The sequence below is a fragment of the Rousettus aegyptiacus genome, unplaced genomic scaffold (assembly GCF_014176215.1).
Source record: "Rousettus aegyptiacus isolate mRouAeg1 unplaced genomic scaffold, mRouAeg1.p scaffold_m13_p_10, whole genome shotgun sequence".
NCBI lineage: Eukaryota > Metazoa > Chordata > Mammalia > Chiroptera > Pteropodidae > Rousettus > Rousettus aegyptiacus.
In genome coordinates, this window is record NW_023416285.1 from 27,902,336 (window position 1) to 27,924,005 (window position 21,670).

Below are 21,670 nucleotides of genomic sequence, written 5' to 3' on the forward strand. Positions count from 1 at the left end.
CTAAAGTGCCATTCTCTCTGTAATGTTTTATATTAATGACTTCAATAATAATATTTTACATTTTCTAGTGTTTTCTACTAAAGTTTATATCTTGATTGTAATTTCAGTCTTTCCCAGTTAATAAACCATCAATTTATTGAGTATTTCTTTGGGTAAATTTACTTCTATAAATATCTGATTTCATCCATTACTTGTAGATTTTTCACTTTCATTCTTAGACAATAACTAGTCTCTGCATTTTAAGAAACTTTGTATATCCCCCATACCCTTAGAAATAAGAGGTATAGTTTATGTATACAGGTTAAGTTTACTAAGAGTCACTACTGATCACAGTGATCTGGGATGTCAAAGCAGGTGGATAGACAGAAGAAGCTGCTCAGCACAAGGATTGTTCCTAGTCAGGCTGCATGAAGAAACCCAGCCTTGAGCAGTCCATGCAAAGGAGGAAGGAAAGACCAATCACTTGCCTACCTCCCTTTCTGTTTTCCTTTGATAAAAATTTGCCACCTGAGAATTAACTTCTCTTTATTTCTGAATTTCACAACCTTCACTGCTCGCCCAAAGATACCTCAGGTTAGGCCACATCTCTCCAAATTTATTTCGCCACTATCATCTCTGGTCTAGATTATTGTACTAGTCTGCTAATTATCATTCTCACTCCCATTCTGGTCCTTTACAATTTGTTCTTCACATAGTTGCCAGAATAACCTATCAAAAAATGCGAATTGCATACTATCAATCCTCCACTTAAAATCAAGCCATATTTGATGTGGCCACTGCCTACGTCTCCAATTTTATCTCAGGCCACTCCCCTCCAAGATGTCTTTCAATCTTATGCACCTTAGTGGAAATTCATTTTCAATGATTACGTTCAGAACTTATGCTCCCTGAATTTGAGGATCCAATGTTTTTCATTATTTTGAAAAGTCTTCAATACCATCTCTTCGAATATTGCTTATCCCCTGCTCTCTATTTTCTCAATTTCTAACTCCTCTGAGAGAAATGTCAAATTAAGATACTTAATATGTTTGTTTGTGCTGCACTTAATTTTTGTCTATTTCTTAATCATTTCCAGTTCACAAATTCTCTCTTAAGACCTACCTAATTTGCTGTTAAATTCATACACTGAGTTTTGAGTGACTATTTTTTATTTCTAAAAAATAATTTTGACCTTTCAAATCTGCTGGTCTTTCTTTTAAAAGGAGTCTCATTCTTTTCCCAAGTTTCAAATCCTTTTTTAATAGTTATAATAATTTTAAACTTACTTATTTTTATTTTATTTTAGCTTTTCCTACTTCTTGAAATTTTTAAGTCTACTTTCACTCTCAAGGTTTATTCCTAGTATGTATTTTTTCTAGATTCTAAACTTATTTTTAGTGGGGTTTTGTTTTTGTTTTTGTTTTTTGTTTTTGTTTTGTTTTGTTTTTGTAGAAAATCTTGGTTGAAAAATGTGTCTTTTGCTACTTCTAGATTCCCCAGGGGTATCACAGTTTGGGAGAACTTTTTGTGTTAATTTTTCATCTTGGAGGTTAGCAAACTTGACACAGATTTTCAATTTTAATTCTAAATCTCAAACTTATGTGAGAGTAGGCCAACAGTCACCAATTCACAGGAGAGACTTTTTTTTCACTTAGAGCCCAGGCCAAGATATCCATTAATTCATTAAATAAACATTTAGTAAGTTTCTGCTCTATCTATGCCAGCACTGTGTTAAGGAATAGGGATTCACAGTGAATTAAACAGCCAAAGCCACTGCTCTCATAAAAATTATATTTTGGTGGAATGTTTTTGTGTCGGTGGGGAAATTTTCCTAGTTCTGTAGCAGGACTCTCAATTTCAATATTTTGCCTTCATTGGGCCCATGGCCTCATTTCTTATCCCATCATGGTTATTAAAATCTATACCCTTGATTACCAACACTAGCAACATTTTTTCCCTTTAGTTTGACCATACCACTTTACTATGCCCTCTGTTTGGGGCAAATGGGAACTTCCTTTATTTATAAGCTCAGTTATGCATTTAAAAGAAAATATATAATATTGTATGCATTGCTTCTATGTGTTTGGTGGCAGAAAGAATTACAGTATCTAGTATACTGCGTTAAAGAAATACATTTCCCCAGATCACTAATGACCCAGCCAGAAGTCTCCTTTCTTTTCCCAAACACATCAAATTCATTTATACTACAAATGGAAATTTATTTGGTACTTTTTTTCTTATCTTTCAGGCTGTGCTCAAATGTTACCTCTTCATAGAAACTTTATTGGGTCACCTTGAACACTATCTTATGTACTAATTACCTGGTTTTATTCACAACTTTATTCCTGTTGGAAATTATTATATTTATTATTTATTTACTTACTTGTTTATTATATTTCTATCCCACTAAAAGGTAAAATGCTTCATAAGAGCAGGGATCTTTTCTGTCTTGTTTATCAATGTTACTCTAAGATCTAGCTTTTACCACCTTAATTCAACACATAAGCCTCAGTATCACTATTGGAAAGATGACCAAATATTAGGTCATATTTTTGGCTGTTAAGTAATGTTGCTTAATAAAATTTGAGTGTGTGTGTGTGTGTGTGTGTGTGTGTGTGTGAGAGAGAGAGAGAGAGAGAGAGAGAGAGAGAAAGAATTTGGTGTAAGATGTGATACAAAAAGAAAACACAAGATCAGCAATGATGGATTATAACCAAGACCCTAAATTGGAATTCTAGATTATAGAATTTTCAGGAATGGAGGCACAGAATGAATTACAGCAGAAAGAGAATTTAAGACAAAATCTGGAAGGAAGGGCATTCCATGAGGTAAATTGTCCAGCCTCTTCAGTAAGTAAGAGTCTAGTAAATCCTGTAGTTAGTATCTTTAGTGATGATGTGTGTCTATGACTTCATCCCTAAATGGCACCATATCTAATCATTAGTTCTTCATATTGTTTGTTTTATGCAGACAATAATTAACTGACTCTTGCTTCTAGAATATGTGCAATTGCCTCCAGTAAATCTATAATGCGACATGAATTTAAAACACCCGAAATGGAGATTGGGTGGGTGTACCTAATATTATGCAAGTTGTATTGTTTTTGCCTGCTTGCTTGCTAATAAATGTTGTTTAAGAGAAGAGTGTGTGTGTGTGTGTGTGTGTGAGAGAGAGAGAGAGAGAGAGAGAGAGAGAATGAATATGTTATAAGACTTGTTTTCATTATTAACTTCTCCAACTCTAGTTATTAGTTACTATGGAAACTATGAGAAAGAGCCTAATAGTTTTAGATAATAAAATTGCCTCTAAGGTATATTTTTAAAGTGACTTAAAATGTTAGTAAACAGACAAAACTGGGTATATCTAACTCTACCGGTGAATATATATATAACCCTCATAATTGTTAAAACTTTTCCAGAAGTATATGTTTATAGTTTATATTAAATTCAAATTAATACCTTTTAATCAATAAAAAGCTTATATTAAACATAAATGCTGAGTTACTAAATCCCATTTCATATTAAAATATAGTTTTTAATTTTAGAAATTCTTTTCTTTGAGATAATTTACTCCCCAGAGTATAGTCACCAAGTTCTCTTCCCCTCATGAATAATGTAGAGGAAAGCACTGTTTTAACTGTAAACAGAATGGAGAAGAAAATGGCTATCAGACTGATCACTTGTGACTTGAAAACATGCACTCCACATACTGTTCACAGTAAAGAACAAAGAAATAGACTCAAATATGAACCAAAAGGAAGAACACTAAATATTACCTGAAATGCCATATGATTTGAGTCCTGGACAAAAGTGATGATGGGTATAAGGACAATTATGAAAGCTCAAGACAGAATAAAAATGAAAGATTTTCATTACTAAAAGTTAGTGGCTCAGCCTTTATATTAAAACAAACAAACAAACAAAACTCGTATCAGTAAAGAACAATTTCTAAAGTTCTCCTCCTTGTCAGTCTAAGCATTCTAAATAAAAGAAAGATGTCTCTACTGTGACTACAGGACCCCATAGAAAATAATAGCCTTAAGTTGATCCCAAAACTACAATTCCTTAGACCAGAGTATATACTTTATCTATCCTCTCCCTCACTCTCTCTTTCATCTATCTATCTATCTATCTATCCATCCATCCATCATCTATCATCTATCTATCATCTCTCTATCATTTATTATCTATCTATCTACCTGTGTGTGTGTGTGTGTGTGTGTGTGTGTGTGTAATCATCATCTATCATCTATCTGTATTTTTGGTGTGTAGGGTCAGGTAGAGAAAGTATTTTTTTTCCAAATGAAAATTCCTGTGTACCCAATATGTAAAACAGATATAAGAATAGAATGAGTCTCTGAGATAGAGCAAACTTTTATTATTTTGTTAACTGGTGGAAAAGATTCCATCATTGCAGAATCCTAGGAGTACATTCTCAGAACCCTGTGGATCTGATTCAAAACTGTCACACATCAAGTAAGTTCAGTTTAGGTGATTTGAAATACTAACTGTCTTAGCCCAGACTTAGCAAAACCTGCTTGAGAAAAATCATAAGAGCTAACGCTTGCCACAGAAAATTAATGTCTTATCTTTTTTATTTAGAGCATTGCATTCTGAAGAATGAGAACAGTTACCCCATAAGTAGTAACTGAATAAAAGAGAATCAAAACATAAACAGAGGACCTGTATGCTTCTTTCTGTATTAGCTGGCAAAGATGCCATGGAAATGTATTGTTGGTTAACATTTATTGAGCACTTACTATGTGCAAGGCACTCTAAGTATTTCTCATGGATCATGGCACTTAATTCTCACAGAAACATCACTAGACGGGTAGAATAACTCCTTTGTTTTATAGAGAGGGATACCAGATTACGGAGTAACTTTCTAACATTATAAATAGTAAATGATGACGTTGCAATTCTAACACAAGTGTAAGTTCCTAACCATCATGACACACACACACATTATTGAAAAACACCTTTTTAAGGAAATTATGTTCTCATCGTTTTGGCCTAATTGTTTCTCATAATTAGGGCACCTCCTTCACTGCCATTGTGACACTGGTACATAGTCAATGACAAACAAATATAGTTATTACTATAATTTTCAACAGATAAATAAGTCACATCCTCATTGATCACATATTTCTCATCTGTAAAGGAAGAGAATTACTTCTAAAATACTAGAACTTTACTTTAAAAATCAGAACAGGTACTGATACTAAAATTGCCAAATTTTAATAGCCAATTTCTAAGCAACATTATTGACAGAACAAAGGTCATCTTGATTGATAAATGCTAATCTTTGTCTGGCTGCTAAACTATGGTACAAAAGAGTATGAAACAAAAAAACAGTTCTTAAGCCAAAAATAATTTAATCTCAGTAATCCATCACAGAAAGCTCTTAACATTATGTCTTAAAGTTCATCCACAACATTTTAAATTCAAAATATGTGCTATTTTTTAAAAAGTTGTTTACTCAAAGTTAAAGTAAAAAAAAAATGAAAGTTTAATTGCAAGCAGAAATATTCAAATCTGTTACAGTTTCACTCATTTTTTTTCAAGTATTTATCCAATTGATTAAAATCCAATATCATAGTTCTTTGTGAGACAAACAGGCAACTTTCTTTGTATTTTGCTTTGACCTTTAATTTAGAAACCAAAGACTAGAGATGAAATACCATAAGTCCATTAAACTATTAATGGATATATTTTCTTACCAACCCCTGCTGCTGAAATTTATGATTTTTTATGATTATAAAATGAGACCTATTCATTATAGATAGTATTGAAAATATGGAAAAAGGTAATAAAAATAAAAATTATCTAATTTTAAAACCTAGAAAAAATACTGCTTTTAAATAAATGGTATATTATTCTGGTGATTTATCTATTCATATGTCTCTCTATATAGGTTCCTACACAAATATGAGGTCATATTTTACAGAGTTTTGTGACTATTAAGAATATTTAATGAGCATATTTCTGTCATGTATTAATATGTGTAATTTATATAACTAGCTGTCTCAAGTTAGAATTCAGGTATTCCAAGTTTTTCTTTATCATGAATAATATAACATACAACATTCTTGCACATAAATGTTTGTGTATATGCTCTTCTTTCACCTTTCCATAAATTAGAGTGAACTTTTAGAAAATTAAAATATTCCAGAAACACTAATCTGTTAACCTAGTGACATTTTATAAATTACTTGTTTATATTTATAGTCACAGAACATCCTTCCTCTAAGTATTTTGAGCAGTTTTATGTATATTACAACTTACTTCTTATTGTTTGATGGGTGATTTTTTTTAAATTATAGGAATGAAATAAAGTGGCAAGAAAGAGTTTATTGAGTAAGAGGACAGAGGGAAAAAAAAGGAAAAATTCTTGTGGCTGATTCTTATACTCTGTTTCCTTTTTCTAGAATACTTGTCCATGACTAGTCTACCCAAATAAACTTTATTCAGTCTCCCAAATTTACATTCAGCTGTAAATCACCTCCCTAGGAAGCTTTCAATCATCTTTCCATAGGCATGTAGGGATTCTATGTGTGTGCTCTCTTAGCCACTTTTTACAAATTATGGTTCTTTCCTTTACATATATTATCATATATTTGACATCGCTGTAATATTTTGTAGCTCTGACTTGTCCTCTGGAAAGAACTCAAAAGCAAGGCTTATATTCTATTCATCTCTGTATCTCTGGACTAAATGAGAGCTAGCATATAAAAACTACTCTTTAAATGTTTTTAGAATGAGCAAATAAGTGAATGACGAAGTCTACCATTTCCAAAAACAGGTTATAGTTACTGTCTTGATAGAGACTTGGGTAAAGTTCAGGAGAATTTATTGCCTAGATGCCTAGATTTTTGCCTGCAGGGACAAAACTGTAAAAAAGACAAAATGAAAAACAATTTTTAAAAGAAGAAAGGAATGATAGGGAGTTCTATACCTACAATCATAGAATAGACTGTAATGGCTCTCACTGTGTCCAGAGAGCTGATATACAACCTGCTCAATTAAATAGACACAATACAAATGTCAATAATACAAACAAAATTCAGTGTATGCAAATTTATGGAGTTCTAAACCTAGGTAAAAAGTTGTTTATCTGGGTCCTTTGGAATTTGTGTTTCCATTTTTTTTTCTTTCTCTAAGGAAACAAAGACCAGCAAATGCTAGTCGCCTAAGGCTACCTTATATCTGGCTTTCTGTTCCTAACAAGCTTAAAAATGTTCCCTTAATTGCAGGGAAAAAAATGCATTGTATGGGAATGGGGCTGTAGATACTAGTAGGAAATGGCCCATTTATGCTTTTTTTTTTTTTGTGGAAAAGATGCTCCATAGGTTTGTATTTGTAGAGGAAGGAGCAGTATTGATAAAATAATGTTACTATAGCTTTCCCTAATACTTTTTAAATGAGTTTGCTATTCGTTTTTAAAAATGACTTAATAGATCATGTCTGGAAAACAAAGGGTCAGTTCATACAGCAAAATATTTTGCCATACCTGCCATGGGAGTTCTAGAAAAATGTGACTTAAAATCAGTAAGACTTCGATGAGAATACTGGGCAGAAGGGACACTGGGGATTCAACCGAGGCAGCGATACCCTCCTCAAGTACCCCCGACACACACGCCTCTTCTGCTCTCCTTTAAATCCAAATATCATACCGTCCTAGAGAGATGAAATTCTCCATGGAAAACAGATACAAACATAATGTTAAACAATGATGTAAACAAACTGAGAAGGCATGAAAAGAGGGGGGTAGTTTAAATACATGATGATTTTTATACCATGATTTTGTATCCTTTGCTTTGTACTTTATGCGTGTCTGTATTGTTTGAATTAGTTATAAGAAATATACATATATTACATTGATGATAAAAACAAAGGCCCAAAGATATAAAAATAAAATTATAAGACCACTAAGAAACTGGAAGAAAATTAATCATAATGGTGAAAAAGAATTAAGATCTTTAAGAATATCTTAATGGAAATAGTTCAAGCGAGCTGATAAGAAAGATGCCAACATCTCAATAATAAAATAGGGGCAAAGGTCATGAACAGACAGATTTCACAGAAAAAAATGCAAATGATCTTTCTGCTATGGTCATGCTCCCTTTAAGCTGTCTTTCCAATGTGTAGCAGAGAAATTTTTTTAAAACAGGATCATATTTACTCCCCCGCTGAAAACAGTTTTTTTTTCCATTTCGATGAGATTTTTTGAAGAAGTCAGAAGTTACGGTATCACAATTTGAAAGAATGTTAATTAGAAAGTAGTCTGGCGATGATTAAAGATCATTTTCAGAAAAGTGGAGGGACAAAGCCAGATTTCAGGGGTTAAAAAGGCAATTGTGGGACAACAACTGCAAAATAAAACTAGACCATACATTCAGGAAGCTTGTTGATGAAAGAGAGTAAAACATGATAATATCTTGAAGGGAAATGGTTATTAACCTATTCGTGTGTCTGATAGATACTGACTATTGGTCTTGTTTTGACATCTTACCTTTCTGTTAGTTTGTTTTTATGTTTTTCTGGAAGAATCATCAATTTAATTCACACTCATAGAAAATTTGAAAAGTACAAATAAGTGTAAGAAACAGAAAAAAATATATCACCAAGACTCAACACCCAGAAATAGTTGATATTTTAGAGAATTCTCCGTCAGTACTTCCTACAGAATACCTTTATTTTTTATACATATGAGGTGTGTTTCTCTATAAATTTGAGAAAATGTAAGGCCTTTTTTCATTTCATATTATTTCTATTCCTTTTCTTACAAAATAGTGTTTCTGTAATATAATCCTTTAAGAATTTTTTTTTACTTCCCATGAATCTTACTATGCTTTGTCTCAGTAGACAAAGCCACTCACACATATCTTTTTGAGATAAGCCCTTCTCTACCTTAGGCTTCTGTTAAGACTGCCTAGGAATATAACTTACTATGTACTTCTTAAAATCCTATTGTTTGACAAAAATTTTTTCACTTGAGTTATCTGAGATTTTGCCAAAGGGCTTTTACAGTTAAACACTCAACTTTGTCTTTAGAACATGTTTTACTGAGGATTCATATTAGATGTTTGCCCAGCATCTATTTCTTAATTTTAGCATCATTTTTGTTATCATGCTTTATCAATATATATTAACTATCCTTATAGTTATCGACACTATAACATATATGTATATGGAGAATAATGCTATAGCATATCCAGTTTCCCATGTAATTAAATATTTTACAAACAGCATTTTGAATGACTGCTTTTATTCTATATGCTGTTATTCATCTAATTATTTCCAAGATATATAAACTGGATAGTTGTTTTCAAGTTCTGTATTTATAAACCATATGTTGAATAACTTGAGCATGGATTTTTTTTCTGAAATACAAACTTTTCTCTTAGGATAACTTAAATGTAGAATAACTGGATCAAAGTATACTAATGCTTTCACTACTTGTTAAATATTTTAATGCTCCTTCCAAGAGAACTTGAATTATTTTTCACCTTTGCTTTCTTTCTTATTTCATTATCTAGATAATCAATTTTTTCCTCAAATTTTTTTTTTATTTTCAGCTGTTCTGTTTTGCTTTTTTTGGTCTGTGTGTGTGTGCGTGTGTGTGTGTGTGTGTGTGTGTGCACGCGTGTGTGTGTGTGATAAGAACATCATTTCTCTGGTTCTTTATGCTGTGTTGTTCTCCTTTCCTACTAAAAGGTCAGCCAACACTTCTTTTATCTCAATAAATACATCTTATGAGGGAGCCAATATCATGCTTTGGTCTTTTCTATCTCATCCAATCTAGGAAATAGAAGATCTGTTTTTGGTGGGGTTTTTTTGTTTGTTTTTTGGGGAATCATATTTTAATTTATTGGCATTACCAATTTAAGATTAAGGCATCTTTTGATAGATTTAGATTATTTTCAATCTGCCATAACATATGTTCACATATAGTCACCTTGAATATGTGATATTTCTATCGTTAGTAAGGATATATAATCCCTTTTTTACAGCTGCCATTTTTACATTACTGCCAAAAGCTTTCTCAGCATTTGCTTTGACTCCAGTCTTCAGGTCATTTCTGATTGCTTTTGCAAAGATCTGGGAGTTTTAGATGTAGCTGAGCTCAGCCAATTTCCGATTCATCCACTATCATGTCATGAGAGCACTAGTGTGTTAGCCCAAATCACAAAGATATATTGAATGGAGTTTCAAGCATCCATGTAGCCAACCTGTCGGAAGGTCAGGAGCTGAAAAAGATGTTTATAATATTTTATCAAGCATTTCCAGATGTTTTGTATCAGAAAATTTTATAGGTTATATAAATTACAAATTGCCAGAAACAGGTTCATCATCGATCTTTTAAATTTGGAGTTAATATTTACTTCCAAACTGAGAAATTAACATAAAAAGCAAGCCCAGGTAACAATTTCTTGAATGACCAGAGAGGAGCAAATGCAAGACCTCTCTGGGACTTTATAATTCCAGTACTGTGCACTCAGGACTGTCACAAGGATACACTACTTAACGTGACATCAGTCTTTTCTCTGATCTTTCCAGTTCCACTGTCTCTAGCACCCAGTATCTGACTCTAATTCTATCACCTTTTCATTATGAGCATCCTCTACATATCCCAATCCCTCCTCTCCTTACCCAGCTTATATCCCATTAGGTATATACTATCGACTCCATCACTTGTTTCTGCCTTTATGTTGGTTGCTGGGTAGAAAAGCAACTCTGGTTAAATCCACCTGTCTTCTCTTTACCTGCATACTACAGGTGAACATGACTGAGGACCACTCTGAAACACTGCCTGGTCCCATCTTAAATTCATGACCTTGAACCTCAAGTGGCCCCTTAGTGCTACAAGGAATCGAGCTGCACACTCCTAGTTACTTCTCCGTTCTTCCACTCTCCTTCATCTTGTTTTGTGCGTCCTCTCACATCCCCTCAGATAAAGACCTTGCTTCCTACTTCTCCGAGGGAGTTGTGGCTTCAGAAAAGAATTCTCACAAACTTTCATCATCACATATACTCGCTCTTGTCAGATTATCAGCCTCCCTTCTCCAATTGTAGATAAAAGGTTTATGCCTTGATTTGGACTAGACTTTCAAATCATGCACTAGACATCATCCCCTCCTGATTAGTTGAAGACATCACTTCAGCAATTTTCCCTTCCCCCTCCTATATCATCATTTTTTTCCTTTCTTCAGGTTCACTCTGAATAGCAAATATGCGGCTCTCACTCTTATCTTAAAACACGTGTGCGCCCGCGTGCGTGCACACACACACACACACACACACACACACACACACACACATCTCTTGGCTCCATTTCCCCCTCCAATTCCCAGCATACTTTTTCTGAGCTCTTTTATGATTAAACTTTTAGAAAAAGTTGTCTATACTCACTATTCCAATTCCCCAAACTAAAATCAACTTCAAAATAAAAACATTGATAACTTTAGATTAGGAAACTCTATTTCTAAGAATTTTTCCCAAAGAAATAATTGCATAAGTGTATAAATATATATGTACATTATTCACTGCAAGTTTACTTTCTTTATGAAAAATTTGAAATCACCTAATTGTCCATCGATTGAGAGCTAGTTGAAAGACATAAGGCAGCCATCTATCCAAGACTGTACAATTACTAAAATAATTAGTTACACTATACATACTGACAAGAAAAACTTTACTATATAAATAATTTTTAAATTGCAAAACTATATATTACTTTTTGTCAAATGATATAAAAATTTGTATATGTATTATATAAATCCAAAAGAGTATATATACATCAAAGCAAAACCTATGATTATCCCTTGAGGGTGAGATTATGGAAAAGTAATATTTTCAACTTTGTGCATTCTACATTACTCAATATTTTACAATGGGCATGTTATACTTTTACTACCAGAAAAATATATACTTTTACATATTTTAAATATATAATACATCATTGACACTTCATTGACAGACAACAGAGTAACTCGGAATTGTTTAAAAGTTGATTTCAAGTTGTTACACCATTGTGTATTAGTAGACAATATGTGAAGTGTTAGTACACAATAGTAGCAATTTCTAAATGAAGGAATAAAGGCAATAAAAATGGCCTATTGAAGAATGGTAATTATTTGGGAAAGCTGAATGGCTGGCAAATGTGAAGAATGTGACATTCGAGGTGCTTTGTAATACTGCTGCTCAGTACACTGCATTTTGCTTTTTAAGCGTAATAATGCTTACTGGATGATTCTCAAAATGCATAAAAAATCAACACCAATCAGCTTCTGTGGTTAGGTTTTCTCTGATCACTACCAGTGACCCAGATTTTTTGTATCCCATAAAAATAAACATTCTATTTAATGATGGATATAGTAGAGATCCAACACTATCTGAGTACACCCTCCAAAAAAATTCACCATTCTTCTTCTTTTCCTCTTTCATCAATCTTTGATTTAGTGACCAGGCTAAGAATCTAGAGATAAATAATATGTGAACATACCTTCTTGGGAACTTGAACTCTATAGATGAGAAGCCAAACAAACAGAATAAAAAAGAAATAGAGAAAGAGTTGTAATATCTTGAAATAAGGTGTCAGTTAGGGCAGAGTATTAATAGGATTTTGTGTGTTAGGAGTGCTTACAAATAGAGCTGACCTCCCCTATATTTAAAAGTAGAGATTATATGTCATTCTTAGGAAGATCTTTATTGTGTCAATGTGATTTTCCCTTAGTTATATAAGTTAGGATTGAATACACTTGGGGGAACCGGAGTTTGGAACTTTTAATAGAGGGCCCAGAAAGATATTATATATAGTACAATGATGAGGAGGGCAGAGGGCAAGAGCAAGGTGAGAATCACAATTGGCAAGGCAGCAGGTAACCAGGTACAGAACTACGCCACGGTGCTTGGTTGACACTGTAAACTTCTATGAGTTTGGCTATTCTGACACAGCGGTTGAGCTTTGAGGAAAAATATCTGAGCCTGGATATAAACTAAAAAGCAATAACCTGGGTGCCCAACATTAGCCCTATAGTGTCTGGCCATCAAATGGACCTAAGAAGGGCGTCCTGGGAGTCTATGTCAAATTGACAGAACAAGTCTTCAGTTGGTGACATTACCAGCTGATAAGAAGAAACAGCACAAGTAGCTTGGGGTGTGGACTACACAAATCTCTGGAGTCCCTGCACAACTAGTGATAATAAAGGCTGACAGGCATTTGGAGACTTTAGGACTGATTGAAGGGTTGTCAAATAATGGCCGCGAAAAGGGGAGCTGGAAAATAAGGAGACAGTAGTGGAGTGAAAAGAGTTTTAAACTGTGAGTCAAGAAGTCTGAGATTAAATATTACTTTCTTCATTATGTTAATTTTATAATAAGACATTAGACTGAGGTAGCTTTAGTGCCTCAGTAGCCTACTTAAAGCAAACCTAAACCTGAGTTCCTCAAGGTTAAGAAATCAGAACCTAAGGACAACTTATCACAAATAGCCTACTTGGCTTTCCCAAATAAGGCAACTACTTAAGCTATAGACAATCAAATATTTTCTTGCTTTGCTTCTGCTTTTTCTCTATGAAAGTCTTTCCTCCAGCTCTATAGGTAGTGTACCCCTAACAACTTTCACTTTGGTACTGCCTGACTTAAAGAGATTTTTGCTCAAGTGAACTGTTAAAAATTTAATAAACTTCAGGTTATTTCTTAACAATTATCACAATATCAATTTTAAAGATGAGAGACTAGAAGTGCAGGAAGTTAACTGAGTCAGCCAATGATACCCAGCTTCTGAGTGTCAGGGATGGGATCTAAAGCCAAAGTGCCGAGCAATTTAGCTGACATTTCTCTACTGCATATATCCAACCACTTTCTAGATAATCTTTCTGAAATCTAACAGGCACCTTAAATCAGACTGGACAAAATAGAGCTTTGGATTCCTCCTGCCCTCCAAATTCACTTCCCCACAGATTTTCCCAACCTCAGTTATGGTATCATCCTATCCATTCAGTTGCTCAAGCTCCAAATTTAAGAGCCATCCTTGATTCTTCTCTTCATCATACCACTTCATCTAATTCATTAGTAGGTTCTACAGGCTCTATCTCCAAAATATACCTTGCCATTACTACTGTTCAACCATTATTTTTGCCCCAAATATGGCAACATCCTCTAAATTGGTCTTCTATCAGGACAAATCTTCAAATAGTGACATTAGTTACTTCTGAGAACTCTTGCTATCTTAATAGTCCATCCTCCAAATAGAAGCCAAAAGTGAACTTTTTAAGTGTAATTCAGATTATGCCATGTCCCAGGTTAAACTCCCCTAGTGCCTTCCCTTTACAACCAGGAAAAAAAATCTACCAGGTTTGTCCAGTGCATAAGCCCTACATGATGCTATCACTGCCAATTTGTTTGTCCTCACTCCCCTGCCTCCTCTCCCTGACCCCTTCTCCCCTTTGCTCCCTACTCTCCTGCCACGTCGGCCTTGCCTCCTAAGTACTTTCCATCTCAGGACCTTGGCAGTTGCTTTTCCTTATGCTTGGAATGCTCTTCTCCCCAACCTCTGCCTGTCTGTATCCTGCTCATTGTTAAAGTCTAGATTCAAATATAACTGCCAAGAGGCGACTATCTTAGTTAAAGCAACCTCCTCTCTCACTCTGAATGACATTTCCACATTTTATCTTCTTAGCTCTTATCACTTCTTGAAATCTCAAGAGATTAAAAGCTCATGGAAGATGCAGACTCTGTTTTATTCACTTTTATTCCACTACCTAAAATGCTGCCTATACATATTTGGTGTTTAATAAATACGTTTTGATTGACTATTTAAATAAGTTATTTGCATCCTAAGGTTGCCTTTCAGAAGTGAAGAACGAACTAGTGAAATAATAGAACATGTTCTTTCTAAATAATGGTAAATAATGAGAAAACTTTCTAAAACTAACACCCGTTGGTTTTCCACTTTGGTTGCCTGCGATTGCTCAAAAGTAGGAGAGAAAAAAACTGCATTGTAACATTGCTCAAACTGCTACTTAGTTTACAATCATATTGTATCTTTTGGTAAAGTCTCACAATGTCAAGAATAAGTCACAACCATATGGAAACTTTCATTAGTTAAAAGGTCAGGATCTTTCCTTTCATTTTAAAGTCAGAGCCCAGAACTCTAATGTCTGATCATTCTTGAGACAATTCTCTGGAATTCTAAGTGAAAAACTTTGTTTACATAATGTGCTTATAACAATTTACAGAAGTTAATCATTTTTCCACATTTCATTCTCATAAAGAGTTAGGCTGAGTAAAAAGTTGCCATTTTTATTATTTTATTGAATAGAAACAAAAGAAAGGGAGTTGTTGCAGCAATTGCTGCTGTTATGAATTAAGCTAGCTCATAATTGTTAATAGGCCCTCCAGATTTTTGAGACAGTTTCCTAATCTGGATACATCATATCCTCTCTGTGTCTTCTTTATTATTCTGGTTTTCAGAACAGCTTCTACTAGTGAAAATACAAGATTTTGCTTGGTAGTGGTAGGAAACGAGATGAGAAGGGAAAAGCTGCCCCATGTCTTGAAGGCGAAAGGCTCTAACCACGCTAAGAAGCTTGGACTTTACTGTGAGGGTTTATCCCTTAAGGGAGAGGGAGCAGGAGAGGTAGAAAAAGAAGAGATGGAAAAGAAAAGAAAGGGACTCTTGTTTGCCTGATTGTTTATTCTAGCTTTTATCCAGTTTTTCTTCTTCTTTTTGCTGCCAAAATTCTCAAATAAGTCTTCTAGACTGAAATCTATGTAATAAGATGTTAAAGTAGAACATTTGCTATTTTCTCAGTTTTGTGAAGCTCTAAACTCAAGAACAAAATGTTTTGTTACCCATAAATTATTAAAAGAGATACCAGACTCTTTCTTCAGAACCAAAGAGTAATTCAGAAGAGCCAACCTAAAAGTTAATCAGATGACTCTTCTTTAGTCTACCTTGACAATATTTTACGGGGATGCTTAAAAATTAATGGAGATGGGTAAGTGGAACTACTTTGGAGGAAAAATTATGATAGACTGAATATACAAATAAACAATGGCCAGGCCATATATGTCAAAACAACTCTGACCCACATCCTCTGCAACCACTAGCCAGGGAAGCCAAACCACAGGGTCTGTAACATCTGGCCGGAAGAGTTAGGACTTGGTCAATGATTGCCAGCTTCCCAATTTTTAACCTCCACTTCTAACTCTGGACCAGACAGAAAAAGTCAAATATGTTCCTAAACCCATCATATAAGATACTCAGTTTCTGGTTAGCTCTCTTCCAGCTTCCCCGTGTGCTCCAATCAGAGCACATCTAAAGCCTTTCCTTTCTTAATACTCTAAAGCTTTCCCATGCTACTGAGTACCTCTGAGCTATAACAAGCTCTGAATAAATAATGTCGGTTCTCATTTAGGTGCTTGTCTTTATTTACTTCAGGAGTCCTATGACATGTCTCCTCCCCTGTGTGGTGGTGGACAGGACAAGGATGCTTCTCCCTAAGCTATAGCCAAAGGCTCTGGGGATTAACACTCTGTTCAGTTCCAATGAATTTCTAAAATGGAAGCTTTCTGAAGAAACCTGTGACAGCTGAGGGAAAAAGACAGGGCTATGATAGGACAATTTGATAGGGGTGGAGTATATGCAAATATCACATTGGCCAAGTGTGGACCATTTCGGATATCTTGAAAGGTACCATCCCAAAAGAACTTCTAGGAAGGGAGTTCGCCCCAACAGAAGGTCCTTTAAAAACCTTCAAAACACCAAATGAGAGGGAACATCAGCTTTCTGATGAACCAAATTGCAAAGACTAGATAAGCTAAATAAAAATATTTCTGCCTTTCATTCCTTGTCCCTCCCACCTTACTAACTCTAGAAAAGCCATAGGTAGCATAGTGAGTAGGAGAGGAAGTAACAAAATTTACTTTATGAATTTGAATTATTTCAAATAATATTATTATTGGATTGTTTTTTCATATTAACATTTATTATTATTTATTATTATTATTATTATTATTATTATTATTATTATTTTGCCAAGACTTTCTGAAAGAACTGCTGAGGAAACCACCCTCATTTTTTTTGCTGTGGCTGATGACACTCTTCTTGGTTAAATTATGAGTAAAGAAGCATTTTATAAAATATTAAATGCTTAATATTAGAGATAAATTTGACCAGTCTGCTCTCTCCCATCAAGATGTAGTTCTATTGCTGCACTTATTTCAACCTGTGAACTCACTACGAGGCGACTATAAATTTGAACAAAGCTCATTGGACCACCACTATACCATCCATCAGCTTCTACTGATACAAGAAGAAATGCTTTACCAGACTTCTTTTGAAGAACCTTGGACCAGGTGATCCTACAGTGCTTCTCATCTCTCTGACCTTATGCCATTCCCCAAAAGGCAGACCTCTCCATCTTCATTTCTTCATCCTAAATTCCTTCCTGTATCCTTATCTTTCCCAGCCGCTCTTTCTCTTCTGCCACCAGAATTCCCACATGCATGAAACCACATCCTCTTACAATTCCGGATGTTTTATGAAACAATCTGCTTGCCTTAACTTCTCCTGGCCACATTTCGCAGCTACAATCTTACTATAGCCCTTTAAAGTTAAAAGCTCTTCGTCCCCCTACTTGCCACAGGCCTTAGAGCTTTCTGAAGTTTTGACTGTTTTTCTTTCCCCTCTTGCAGTTTTTCACCATCACCGTTATACTGCCGTACTGTCCAATAAGTGGCCGCTTGCCCCATGTGGCTGTTGAGCACTTGAAATGTGGCGAGTCTGAACTGAGATGTATTATAAGCATAAAATATGCCCCAAATTTTGAAGACATAAAAAATGTAAAAAATATCATTAAAAATTTTTATAACGATTATATTTTAAAATGATAATGGTTTGGATATGTTCGGTTAAATCATATATATTATTAAAATTAATTTCAGATACTTTCTTTTACTTGTTTAAAAAGTGGCGATTAGAAAAATTTAAATTATGTAGCACACATTATATTTCTATTAGAAGGCCTCGTTGTGAGTTCACAGGTTGAAATGACACAGTGAGGTGGACAAAATGAAATGTTAATACTTAAATGGACCTCCTGAATATCCTCTTTATTTGGCAATATTTCACTTAAGTCTCTTCTGATTTAATAAAATATTATTTATCTGAAATTACAATTCTCTAAAAGTTACTTGTTAAGGACTTCTATAGAAAACAACCAGGAAAAAAAAAAAAAAGCATTTGAAGAAGTCTGAAAGAAGTGGCTAGAAAACACAAGAATACTGGAAATTTGCATTTCAACAGCTTTGGTAATATGGAGTAATTCTGGAGTTCTATCAGACACATTGCTGGTTTTCCATTAACGTAAGTAACCTCCCCAAAATAAAGTGGTCAGCATACTTACAGCTGTTGAGTCATGACTGGCATGCATATGCTTTTCAACAAAAATTGCCACCTTGACAGGAAGCTAAGTTCAGAGTTATTGATAAACATTAACTGTTAATGTGTTAAAGGTGAGACTTGAGCTTCCTTAGTGAGCTGAATATTAGAGAAGAAACAACTTAACTTTGCCTCTTAAATTTTAATTTAACACACAACATTTTTCAAGGTCTTATGTTTTTTTATAGTTTGTATAGAGAAAGACTATATTTCTTCTCCCTATGAGATTTTATATTCCTTAAGATACAAAACTGTATGTCTGAAAATTGTGTGTTTTATGTTGAATATACTTAAGCATATTTACCACATATTTTATTTTCCAAGTAACCCTCATGGTTGAGTTAGTCACTAAAAGAACATAGCTCTGACTGTCATTACATAACAAAAAATTCCACCTTTAAATACATTATAATCTATACGATTGCTCTTGATTTCTCAAGAAAGAAGCAAATTTAGAACTATGTGAAAACATGTAAATTGAATTTTTTGTTAAAATATTTTTTAACATCATAAGGCGACTGGCTTTTTGAATGAAGTGATAAACATATAGTCTAATTTAATCCACCGAGTGCTGGATTTGGTACTGGGAATCTTATATCTGTCTTTCCAAGAAAATCCACTGTCTATTCATTTTATTATAACTAACTAGTAATTTGTTGAATATAAACTGGTCACATTGTGCTTTATTTTCTAAAAATTAACATTCTAGCTTGGCTTCCCTTCACTCTGTGTTGCCATTAGAAAATACACATTTATATGTCATGAACTAGAACTCTAATTCAATTCCCCCTCTACAGTTTACCTTGTATTATTCATTTAACAAGTATTTATCAAGTTTCTACTACATGCCAAGCTCTGTGCTAGAAGCTAGGAATTTAACCTTAAGCCATATTTATCGGTTAGCTCTATACATGTTTGTGGTTGATTATGTCCTCATGCCCAGAATTATTTTTGGAGAGGACAACCAAAAGCATTTATATTTTAATTTTCAGCTTGCTAAATTCATATATTCTACTTACTAAACACACACACACACACACACACACACACACACACACACACACATTGATGGTAAATTTGGTTAACTAAACTTACTTTAAAAAGATAAAGTGTTACAGAAAAATCAGACCAGCAAGAAACCAAACACCACTTAGAGAGTTAGAGAAGTCAGGTTTATTACACCAGCGGTCCCAGAAGAGCTAGTGCTCTGAAGATCTGAGCCCCAAGGTCAGGAGTAACCTTACTTTTATAGGGTTTATCATGAACAAGCAAAGGGGATACATCTGTTTTCTAGACAGAACAAGCAAAGGAGAGTGTGAGTCTTCAGTTGATATTGAGGTCACCCTACCCTTCAGACTATGCAGCAAGTATGTCTACCAAAGTGAAACAAAGAGCTGATGATTACAAGGTTAGCCATTTGAGTGGAAAATTCCTCTTCAAAAGGACAATTTCACATTAAGCATGACTGAACACCTTAAACAGCAGATAAAATATATACAAATACAAGGACTCTACAAATTATTATTACATATACCTTTACATGTGTTCTAAAATATTAACATTATAGGTTGGATTAATACCCTCAATATTTCTTTTGTTGTTATACAATATTTTTACTACACTTAATCTGATCTCTTCCTAAGATTTTAGTAATAGTATGTTTTAATAATATTCCATGGTTGGTAGTCTTTCCTGATAGAAAAGGAAAAAAAGACTTTTTCAAGCTAGCCAAGTTCACAGGATCTAGGTTATCAATCAATTAATTATTAGATAGAGAATAGGGTATAGAATTTAGTTGTTTCTCCCAAGCAAATTAAAAATCAAGATAATGGTAATCAGGTTATTTCCTTTTATGTTTAAATTATGTATTTTGAAAGTCTCCTTTTGTTAGCGATGTCATCTATATCTTGTCATCATAAGAAGACTGATTTTGCAAAGAACAAATTAGAACTTGCACATATTATAAGTATCTGTCTTTTTTGCTGACCTAAAGAGGATATGTATTGTTCAAAGAAAGTTAGTGTATTAGTTACTCATTGCTGCAAAACAAATCACCCCAAAACTCAGTGGCTTAAGATAATAATTTATTATTTCTCATGTACCTGCAGATAGGCTGAGGGTCAGCTGATATAGGTTGGACTCAATTGGGATACCCCTAGTACACATGTCATTCATCTTCCTTGGACTAATGGACTGGTCATAACCAAGGCATAGCCTTCCCAAGGAGATAACATTATTTCTGCCTCTACTTGTGTTGTATTTGTTTATATTCTTTTGGCTAAAAGAAGTCATGTATTTGAACCCACAATCAAAGGAGTGGTCAGATATACTCTGCCTTGGGGAACTTCAAAGATACATGAGTAAGGACACAGAGACAGCAGGGTGAAGAATTTGGGGACATTAATTCAATCTACCATACAGACAGTTATCACAAATGTTTTGGATTTTTCATAATGACAATCTCTAGTTAACTATTACTGTGAATTAGGAACTCAGAAAAGGTTCACCTGGATGGTTCTGGTTCATTCAGTTTCTCATACAGTTGTAGTCAGATGATGCTGGGGTTGGAACGGAGGGAGTGCTAAAGCAGACGGGGGCTGGCTGGGTAGCTTGCTCTCATCACCTTACCATGTGGTCTTTCTACGTGGGTTAGTTTTGAGCTTCCTCACAGCATTGTGGCTTTAGGGCACCTGAATTGCTTACCTTAAAAGCGAGGCATTAAGAGCAAGTAATTAAGCTCATGATGCTGAAACTAGCTTCATATTAAAATTATATAACTTCACTTTTGGTTCTATATTCTATCAGTTACAGTGAGTCACAGCCTGCCCAGGTTCAAAGGAGGAATATTGGACTTCACTTCTTGATAGGAGAGCGGAAAGCTTCTAGAACATGTGGAATGAGAAACTTTAGAGACAATTTTTATATTTCAGAATATATAATCTGCCACAAGAAGCATAATAAGAGCAGAAAATTGGACCTGTGTCCTAGTTTGCAACTTACTAGCTATGTAACTTTAGACATATTTATCTGATCTGCCAGTGTTGTCCTATCGTAGGCATCACATAAATATCAAATGAATGAATGAGTGGCATAGAATGACTTCTTCAGCCTCACTTTCCTCTACTCCATGTGATTAATAATACCTAAGGAAAGTCATGAAGAATAAATCAAATGAGAGACTTGCAGGTGTTTTGAAAATTTTAAAAGACAATCATTTATGGGTATTCTCTTTTTTTTCCAGGGC